Raw genomic sequence first — 10,000 nt, 5'->3', positions numbered from 1 at the left:
TAGGGTTAGGGTTAGGGTTAGGGTTAGGGTTAGGGTTAGGGTTAGGGTTAGGGTTAGGGTTAGGGTTAGGGTTAGGGTTAGGGTTAGGGTTAGGGTTAGGGTTAGGGTTAGGGTTAGGGTTAGGGTTAGGGTTAGGGTTAGGGTTAGGGTTAGGGTTAGGGTTAGGGTTAGGGTTAGGGTTAGGGTTAGGGTTAGGGTTAGGGTTAGGGTTAGGGTTAGGGTTAGGGTTAGGGTTAGGGTTAGGGTTAGGGTTAGGGTTAGGGTTAGGGTTAGGGTTAGGGTTAGGGTTAGGGTTAGGGTTAGGGTTAGGGTTAGGGTTAGGGTTAGGGTTAGGGTTAGGGTTAGGGTTAGGGTTAGGGTTAGGGTTAGGGTTAGGGTTAGGGTTAGGGTTAGGGTTAGGGTTAGGGTTAGGGTTAGGGTTAGGGTTAGGGTTAGGGTTAGGGTTAGGGTTAGGGTTAGGGTTAGGGTTAGGGTTAGGGTTAGGGTTAGGGTTAGGGTTAGGGTTAGGGTTAGGGTTAGGGTTAGGGTTAGGGTTAGGGTTAGGGTTAGGGTTAGGGTTAGGGTTAGGGTTAGGGTTAGGGTTAGGGTTAGGGTTAGGGTTAGGGTTAGGGTTAGGGTTAGGGTTAGGGTTAGGGTTAGGGTTAGGGTTAGGGTTAGGGTTAGGGTTAGGGTTAGGGTTAGGGTTAGGGTTAGGGTTAGGGTTAGGGTTAGGGTTAGGGTTAGGGTTAGGGTTAGGGTTAGGGTTAGGGTTAGGGTTAGGGTTAGGGTTAGGGTTAGGGTTAGGGTTAGGGTTAGGGTTAGGGTTAGGGTTAGGGTTAGGGGTTAGGGTTAGGGTTAGGGTTAGGGTTAGGGTTAGGGTTAGGGTTAGGGGGTTAGGGTTAGGGTTAGGGTTAGGGTTAGGGTTAGGGTTAGGGTTAGGGTTAGGGTTAGGGTTAGGGTTAGGGTTAGGGTTAGGGTTAGGGTTAGGGTTAGGGTTAGGGTTAGGGTTAGGGTTAGGGTAGGGTTAGGGTTAGGGTTAGGGTTAGGGTTAGGGTTAGGGTTAGGGTTAGGGTTAGGGTTAGGGTTAGGGTTAGGGTTAGGGTTAGGGTTAGGGTTAGGGTTAGGGTTAGGGTTAGGGTTAGGGTTAGGGTTAGGGTTAGGGTTAGGGTTAGGGTTAGGGTTAGGGTTAGGGTTAGGGTTAGGGTTAGGGTTAGGGTTAGGGTTAGGGTTAGGGTTAGGGTTAGGGTTAGGGTTAGGGTTAGGGTTAGGGTTAGGGTTAGGGTTAGGGTTAGGGTTAGGGTTAGGGTTAGGGTTAGGGTTAGGGTTAGGGTTAGGGTTAGGGTTAGGGTTAGGGTTAGGGTTAGGGTTAGGGTTAGGGTTAGGGTTAGGGTTAGGGTTAGGGTTAGGGTTAGGGTTAGGGTTAGGGTTAGGGTTAGGGTTAGGGTTAGGGTTAGGGTTAGGGTTAGGGTTAGGGTTAGGGTTAGGGTTAGGGTTAGGGTTAGGGTTAGGGTTAGGGTTAGGGTTAGGGTTAGGGTTAGGGTTAGGGTTAGGGTTAGGGTTAGGGTTAGGGTTAGGGTTAGGGTTAGGGTTAGGGTTAGGGTTAGGGTTAGGGTTAGGGTTAGGGTTAGGGTTAGGGTTAGGGTTAGGGTTAGGGTTAGGGTTAGGGTTAGGGTTAGGGTTAGGGTTAGGGTTAGGGTTAGGGTTAGGGTTAGGGTTAGGTTAGGGTTAGGGTTAGGGTTAGGGTTAGGGTTAGGGTTAGGGTTAGGGTTAGGGTTAGGGTTAGGGTTAGGGTTAGGGTTAGGGTTAGGGTTAGGGTTAGGGTTAGGGTTAGGGTTAGGGTTAGGGTTAGGGTTAGGGTTAGGGTTAGGGTTAGGGTTAGGGTTAGGGTTAGGGTTAGGGTTAGGGTTAGGGTTAGGGTTAGGGTTAGGGTTAGGGTTAGGGTTAGGGTTAGGGTTAGGGTTAGGGTTAGGGTTAGGGTTAGGGTTAGGGTTAGGGTTAGGGTTAGGGTTAGGGTTAGGGTTAGGGTTAGGGTTAGGGTTAGGGTTAGGGTTAGGGTTAGGGTTAGGGTTAGGGTTAGGGTTAGGGTTAGGGTTAGGGTTAGGGTTAGGGTTAGGGTTAGGGTTAGGGTTAGGGTTAGGGTTAGGGTTAGGGTTAGGGTTAGGGTTAGGGTTAGGGTTAGGGTTAGGGTTAGGGTTAGGGTTAGGGTTAGGGTTAGGGTTAGGGTTAGGGTTAGGGTTAGGGTTAGGGTTAGGGTTAGGGTTAGGGTTAGGGTTAGGGTTAGGGTTAGGGTTAGGGTTAGGGTTAGGGTTAGGGTTAGGGTTAGGGTTAGGGTTAGGGTTAGGGTTAGGGTTAGGGTTAGGGTTAGGGTTAGGGTTAGGGTTAGGGTTAGGGTTAGGGTTAGGGTTAGGGTTAGGGTTAGGGTTAGGGTTAGGGTTAGGGTTAGGGTTAGGGTTAGGGTTAGGGTTAGGGTTAGGGTTAGGGTTAGGGTTAGGGTTAGGGTTAGGGTTAGGGTTAGGGTTAGGGTTAGGGTTAGGGTTAGGGTTAGGGTTAGGGTTAGGGTTAGGGTTAGGGTTAGGGTTAGGGTTAGGGTTAGGGTTAGGGTTAGGGTTAGGGTTAGGGTTAGGGTTAGGGTTAGGGTTAGGGTTAGGGTTAGGGTTAGGGTTAGGGTTAGGGTTAGGGTTAGGGTTAGGGTTAGGGTTAGGGTTAGGGTTAGGGTTAGGGTTAGGGTTAGGGTTAGGGTTAGGGTTAGGGTTAGGGTTAGGGTTAGGGTTAGGGTTAGGGTTAGGGTTAGGGTTAGGGTTAGGGTTAGGGTTAGGGTTAGGGTTAGGGTTAGGGTTAGGGTTAGGGTTAGGGTTAGGGTTAGGGTTAGGGTTAGGGTTAGGGTTAGGGTTAGGGTTAGGGTTAGGGTTAGGGTTAGGGTTAGGGTTAGGGTTAGGGTTAGGGTTAGGGTTAGGGTTAGGGTTAGGGTTAGGGTTAGGGTTAGGGTTAGGGTTAGGGTTAGGGTTAGGGTTAGGGTTAGGGTTAGGGTTAGGGTTAGGGTTAGGGTTAGGGTTAGGGTTAGGGTTAGGGTTAGGGTTAGGGTTAGGGTTAGGGTTAGGGTTAGGGTTAGGTTAGGGTTAGGGTTAGGGTTAGGGTTAGGGTTAGGGTTAGGGTTAGGGTTAGGGTTAGGGTTAGGGTTAGGGTTAGGGTTAGGGTTAGGGTTAGGGTTAGGGTTAGGGTTAGGGTTAGGGTTAGGGTTAGGGTTAGGGTTAGGGTTAGGGTTAGGGTTAGGGTTAGGGTTAGGGTTAGGGTTAGGGTTAGGTTAGGGTTAGGGTTAGGGTTAGGGTTAGGGTTAGGGTTAGGGTTAGGGTTAGGGTTAGGGTTAGGGTTAGGGTTAGGGTTAGGGTTAGGGTTAGGGTTAGGGTTAGGGTTAGGGTTAGGGTTAGGGTTAGGGTTAGGGTTAGGGTTAGGGTTAGGGTTAGGGTTAGGGTTAGGGTTAGGGTTAGGGTTAGGGTTAGGGTTAGGGTTAGGGTTAGGGTTAGGGTTAGGGTTAGGGTTAGGGTTAGGGTTAGGGTTAGGGTTAGGGTTAGGGTTAGGGTTAGGGTTAGGGTTAGGGTTAGGGTTAGGGTTAGGGTTAGGGTTAGGGTTAGGGTTAGGGTTAGGGTTAGGGTTAGGGTTAGGGTTAGGGTTAGGGTTAGGGTTAGGGTTAGGGTTAGGGTTAGGGTTAGGGTTAGGGTTAGGGTTAGGGTTAGGGTTAGGGTTAGGGTTAGGGTTAGGGTTAGGGTTAGGGTTAGGGTTAGGGTTAGGGTTAGGGTTAGGGTTAGGGTTAGGGTTAGGGTTAGGGTTAGGGTTAGGGTTAGGGTTAGGGTTAGGGTTAGGGTTAGGGTTAGGGTTAGGGTTAGGGTTAGGGTTAGGGTTAGGGTTAGGGTTAGGGTTAGGGTTAGGGTTAGGGTTAGGGTTAGGGTTAGGGTTAGGGTTAGGGTTAGGGTTAGGGTTAGGGTTAGGGTTAGGGTTAGGGTTAGGGTTAGGGTTAGGGTTAGGGTTAGGGTTAGGGTTAGGGTTAGGGTTAGGGTTAGGGTTAGGGTTAGGGTTAGGGTTAGGGTTAGGGTTAGGGTTAGGGTTAGGGTTAGGGTTAGGGTTAGGGTTAGGGTTAGGGTTAGGGTTAGGGTTAGGGTTAGGGTTAGGGTTAGGTTAGGGTTAGGGTTAGGGTTAGGGTTAGGGTTAGGGTTAGGGTTAGGGTTAGGGTTAGGGTTAGGGTTAGGGTTAGGGTTAGGGTTAGGGTTAGGGTTAGGGTTAGGGTTAGGGTTAGGGTTAGGGTTAGGGTTAGGGTTAGGGTTAGGGTTAGGGTTAGGGTTAGGGTTAGGGTTAGGGTTAGGGTTAGGGTTAGGGTTAGGGTTAGGGTTAGGGTTAGGGTTAGGGTTAGGGTTAGGGTTAGGGTTAGGGTTAGGGTTAGGGTTAGGGTTAGGGTTAGGGTTAGGGTTAGGGTTAGGGTTAGGGTTAGGGTTAGGGTTAGGGTTAGGGTTAGGGTTAGGGTTAGGGTTAGGGTTAGGGTTAGGGTTAGGGTTAGGGTTAGGGTTAGGGTTAGGGTTAGGGTTAGGGTTAGGGTTAGGGTTAGGGTTAGGGTTAGGGTTAGGGTTAGGGTTAGGGTTAGGGTTAGGTTAGGGTTAGGGTTAGGGTTAGGGTTAGGGTTAGGGTTAGGGTTAGGTTAGGGTTAGGGTTAGGGTTAGGGTTAGGGTTAGGGTTAGGGTTAGGGTTAGGGTTAGGGTTAGGGTTAGGGTTAGGGTTAGGGTTAGGGGGTTAGGGTTAGGGTTAGGGTTAGGGTTAGGGTTAGGGTTAGGGTTAGGGTTAGGGTTAGGGTTAGGGTTAGGGTTAGGGTTAGGGTTAGGGTTAGGGTTAGGGTTAGGGTTAGGGTTAGGGTTAGGGTTAGGGTTAGGGTTAGGGTTAGGGTTAGGGTTAGGGTTAGGGTTAGGGTTAGGGTTAGGGTTAGGGTTAGGGTTAGGGTTAGGGTTAGGGTTAGGGTTAGGGTTAGGGTTAGGGTTAGGGTTAGGGTTAGGGTTAGGGTTAGGGTTAGGGTTAGGGTTAGGGTTAGGGTTAGGGTTAGGGTTAGGGTTAGGGTTAGGGTTAGGGTTAGGGTTAGGGTTAGGGTTAGGGTTAGGGTTAGGGTTAGGGTTAGGGTTAGGGTTAGGGTTAGGGTTAGGGTTAGGGTTAGGGTTAGGGTTAGGGTTAGGGTTAGGGTTAGGGTTAGGGTTAGGGTTAGGGTTAGGGTTAGGGTTAGGGTTAGGGTTAGGGTTAGGGTTAGGGTTAGGGTTAGGGTTAGGGTTAGGGTTAGGGTTAGGGTTAGGGTTAGGGTTAGGGTTAGGGTTAGGGTTAGGGTTAGGGTTAGGGTTAGGGTTAGGGTTAGGGTTAGGGTTAGGGTTAGGGTTAGGGTTAGGGTTAGGGTTAGGGTTAGGGTTAGGGTTAGGGTTAGGGTTAGGGTTAGGGTTAGGGTTAGGGTTAGGGTTAGGGTTAGGGTTAGGGTTAGGGTTAGGGTTAGGGTTAGGGTTAGGGTTAGGGTTAGGGTTAGGGTTAGGGTTAGGGTTAGGGTTAGGGTTAGGGTTAGGGTTAGGGTTAGGGTTAGGGTTAGGGTTAGGGTTAGGGTTAGGGTTAGGGTTAGGGTTAGGGTTAGGGTTAGGGTTAGGGTTAGGGTTAGGTTAGGGTTAGGGTTAGGGTTAGGGTTAGGGTTAGGGTTAGGGTTAGGGTTAGGGTTAGGGTTAGGGTTAGGGTTAGGGTTAGGGTTAGGGTTAGGGTTAGGGTTAGGGTTAGGGTTAGGGTTAGGGTTAGGTTAGGGTTAGGGTTAGGTTAGGGTTAGGGTTAGGGTTAGGGTTAGGGTTAGGGTTAGGGTTAGGGTTAGGGTTAGGGTTAGGGTTAGGGTTAGGGTTAGGGTTAGGGTTAGGGTTAGGGTTAGGGTTAGGGTTAGGGTTAGGGTTAGGGTTAGGGTTAGGGTTAGGGTTAGGGTTAGGGTTAGGGTTAGGGTTAGGGTTAGGGTTAGGGTTAGGGTTAGGGTTAGGGTTAGGGTTAGGGTTAGGGTTAGGGTTAGGGTTAGGGTTAGGGTTAGGGTTAGGGTTAGGGTTAGGGTTAGGGTTAGGGTTAGGGTTAGGGTTAGGGTTAGGGTTAGGGTTAGGGTTAGGGTTAGGGTTAGGGTTAGGGTTAGGGTTAGGGTTAGGGTTAGGGTTAGGGTTAGGGTTAGGGTTAGGGTTAGGGTTAGGGTTAGGGTTAGGGTTAGGGTTAGGGTTAGGGTTAGGGTTAGGGTTAGGGTTAGGGTTAGGGTTAGGGTTAGGGTTAGGGTTAGGGTTAGGGTTAGGTTAGGGTTAGGGTTAGGGTTAGGGTTAGGGTTAGGGTTAGGGTTAGGGTTAGGGTTAGGGTTAGGGTTAGGGTTAGGGTTAGGGTTAGGGTTAGGGTTAGGGTTAGGGTTAGGGTTAGGGTTAGGGTTAGGGTTAGGGTTAGGGTTAGGGTTAGGGTTAGGGTTAGGGTTAGGGTTAGGGTTAGGGTTAGGTTAGGGTTAGGGTTAGGGTTAGGGTTAGGGTTAGGGTTAGGGTTAGGGTTAGGGTTAGGGTTAGGGTTAGGGTTAGGGTTAGGGTTAGGGTTAGGGTTAGGGTTAGGGTTAGGGTTAGGGTTAGGGTTAGGGTTAGGGTTAGGGTTAGGGTTAGGGTTAGGGTTAGGGTTAGGGTTAGGGTTAGGGTTAGGGTTAGGGTTAGGGTTAGGGTTAGGGTTAGGGTTAGGGTTAGGGTTAGGGTTAGGGTTAGGGTTAGGGTTAGGGTTAGGGTTAGGTTAGGTTAGGGTTAGGGTTAGGGTTAGGGTTAGGGTTAGGGTTAGGGTTAGGGTTAGGGTTAGGGTTAGGGTTAGGGTTAGGGTTAGGGTTAGGGTTAGGGTTAGGGTTAGGGTTAGGGTTAGGGTTAGGGTTAGGGTTAGGTTAGGGTTAGGGTTAGGGTTAGGGTTAGGGTTAGGGTTAGGGTTAGGGTTAGGGTTAGGGTAGGGTTAGGGTTAGGGTTAGGGTTAGGGTTAGGGTTAGGGTTAGGGTTAGGGTTAGGGTTAGGGTTAGGGTTAGGGTTAGGGTTAGGGTTAGGGTTAGGGTTAGGGTTAGGGTTAGGGTTAGGGTTAGGGTTAGGGTTAGGGTTAGGGTTAGGGTTAGGGTTAGGGTTAGGGTTAGGGTTAGGGTTAGGGTTAGGGTTAGGGTTAGGGTTAGGGTTAGGGTTAGGGTTAGGGTTAGGGTTAGGGTTAGGGTTAGGGTTAGGGTTAGGGTTAGGGTTAGGGTTAGGGTTAGGGTTAGGGTTAGGGTTAGGGTTAGGGTTAGGGTTAGGGTTAGGGTTAGGGTTAGGGTTAGGGTTAGGGTTAGGGTTAGGGTTAGGGTTAGGGTTAGGGTTAGGGTTAGGGTTAGGGTTAGGGTTAGGGTTAGGGTTAGGGTTAGGGTTAGGGTTAGGGTTAGGGTTAGGGTTAGGGTTAGGGTTAGGGTTAGGGTTAGGGTTAGGGTTAGGGTTAGGGTTAGGGTTAGGGTTAGGGTTAGGGTTAGGGTTAGGGTTAGGGTTAGGGTTAGGGTTAGGGTTAGGGTTAGGGTTAGGGTTAGGGTTAGGGTTAGGGTTAGGGTTAGGGTTAGGGTTAGGGTTAGGGTTAGGGTTAGGGTTAGGGTTAGGGTTAGGGTTAGGGTTAGGTTAGGTTAGGGTTAGGGTTAGGGTTAGGGTTAGGGTTAGGGTTAGGGTTAGGGTTAGGGTTAGGGTTAGGGTTAGGGTTAGGGTTAGGGTTAGGGTTAGGGTTAGGGTTAGGGTTAGGGTTAGGGTTAGGGTTAGGGTTAGGGTTAGGGTTAGGGTTAGGGTTAGGGTTAGGGTTAGGGTTAGGTTAGGGTTAGGGTTAGGGTTAGGGTTAGGGTTAGGGTTAGGGTTAGGGTTAGGGTTAGGGTTAGGGTTAGGGTTAGGGTTAGGGTTAGGTTAGGGTTAGGGTTAGGGTTTAGGGTTAGGGTTAGGGTTAGGGTTAGGGTTAGGGTTAGGGTTAGGGTTAGGGTTAGGGTTAGGGTTAGGGTTAGGGTTAGGTTAGGGTTAGGGTTAGGGTTAGGGTTAGGGTTAGGGTTAGGGTTAGGGTTAGGGTTAGGGTTAGGGTTAGGGTTAGGGTTAGGGTTAGGGTTAGGGTTAGGGTTAGGGTTAGGGTTAGGGTTAGGGTTAGGGTTAGGGTTAGGGTTAGGGTTAGGGTTAGGGTTAGGGTTAGGGTTAGGGTTAGGGTTAGGGTTAGGGTTAGGGTTAGGGTTAGGGTTAGGGTTAGGGTTAGGGTTAGGGTTAGGGTTAGGGTTAGGGTTAGGGTTAGGGTTAGGGTTAGGGTTAGGGTTAGGGTTAGGGGTTAGGGTTAGGGTTAGGGTTAGGGTTAGGGTTAGGGTTAGGGTTAGGGTTAGGGTTAGGGTTAGGGTTAGGGTTAGGGTTAGGGTTAGGGTTAGGGTTAGGGTTAGGGTTAGGGTTAGGGTTAGGGTTAGGGTTAGGGTTAGGGTTAGGGTTAGGGTAGGTTAGGGTTAGGGTTAGGGTTAGGGTTAGGGGTTAGGGTTAGGGTTAGGGTTAGGGTTAGGGTTAGGGTTAGGGTTAGGGTTAGGGTTAGGGTTAGGGTTAGGGTTAGGGTTAGGGTTAGGGTTAGGGTTAGGGTTAGGGTTAGGGTTAGGGTTAGGGTTAGGGTTAGGGTTAGGGTTAGGGTTAGGGTTAGGGTTAGGGTTAGGGTTAGGGTTAGGGTTAGGGTTAGGGTTAGGGTTAGGGTTAGGGTTAGGGTTAGGGTTAGGGTTAGGGTTAGGGTTAGGGTTAGGGTTAGGGTTAGGGTTAGGGTTAGGGTTAGGGTTAGGGTTAGGGTTAGGGTTAGGGTTAGGTTAGGGTTAGGGTTAGGGTTAGGGTTAGGGTTAGGGTTAGGGTTAGGGTTAGGGTTAGGGTTAGGGTTAGGGTTAGGGTTAGGGTTAGGGTTAGGGTTAGGGTTAGGGTTAGGGTTAGGGTTAGGGTTAGGGTTAGGGTTAGGGTTAGGGTTAGGGTTAGGGTTAGGGTTAGGGTTAGGGTTAGGGTTAGGGTTAGGGTTAGGGTTAGGGTTAGGGTTAGGGTTAGGGTTAGGGTTAGGGTTAGGGTTAGGGTTAGGGTTAGGGTTAGGGTTAGGGTTAGGGTTAGGGTTAGGGTTAGGGTTAGGGTTAGGGTTAGGGTTAGGGTTAGGGTTAGGGTTAGGGTTAGGGTTAGGGTTAGGGTTAGGGTTAGGGTTAGGGTTAGGGTTAGGGTTAGGGTTAGGGTTAGGGTTAGGGTTAGGGTTAGGGTTAGGGTTAGGGTTAGGGTTAGGGTTAGGGTTAGGGTTAGGGTTAGGTTAGGGTTAGGGTTAGGGTTAGGGTTAGGGTTAGGGTTAGGGTTAGGGTTAGGGTAGGGTTAGGGTTAGGGTTAGGGTTAGGGTTAGGGTTAGGGTTAGGGTTAGGGTTAGGGTTAGGGTTAGGGTTAGGGTTAGGGTTAGGGTTAGGGTTAGGGTTAGGGTTAGGGTTAGGGTTAGGGTTAGGGTTAGGGTTAGGGTTAGGGTTAGGGTTAGGGTTAGGGTTAGGGTTAGGGTTAGGGTAGGGTTAGGGTTAGGGTTAGGGTTAGGGTTAGGGTTAGGGTTAGGGTTAGGGTTAGGGTTAGGGTTAGGGTTAGGGTTAGGGTTAGGGTTAGGGTTAGGGTTAGGGTTAGGGTTAGGGTTAGGGTAGGTTAGGTTAGGGTTAGGGTTAGGGTTAGGGTTAGGTTAGGGTTAGGGTTAGGGTTAGGGTTAGGGTTGGTTAGGGTTAGGGTTAGGGTTAGGGTTAGGGTTAGGGTTAGGGTTAGGGTTAGGGTTAGGGTTAGGGTTAGGTTGGTTAGGGTTAGGGTTAGGGTTAGGGTTAGGGTTAGGGTTAGGGTTAGGTTAGGGTTAGGGTTAGGGTTAGGGGTTAGGGTTAGGGTTAGGGTTAGGGTTAGGGTTAGGGTTAGGGTTAGGGTTAGGGTTAGGGTTAGGGTTTAGGGTTAGGGTTAGGGTTAGGGTTAGGGTTAGGGTTAGGGTTAGGGTT

Source organism: Equus asinus, chromosome 18, assembly GCF_041296235.1.
Source record: "Equus asinus isolate D_3611 breed Donkey chromosome 18, EquAss-T2T_v2, whole genome shotgun sequence".
Taxonomy (NCBI): domain Eukaryota; kingdom Metazoa; phylum Chordata; class Mammalia; order Perissodactyla; family Equidae; genus Equus; species Equus asinus.
The sequence above is the reverse complement of the archived record's forward strand: the minus strand, read 5'-3'. Positions refer to the sequence as shown.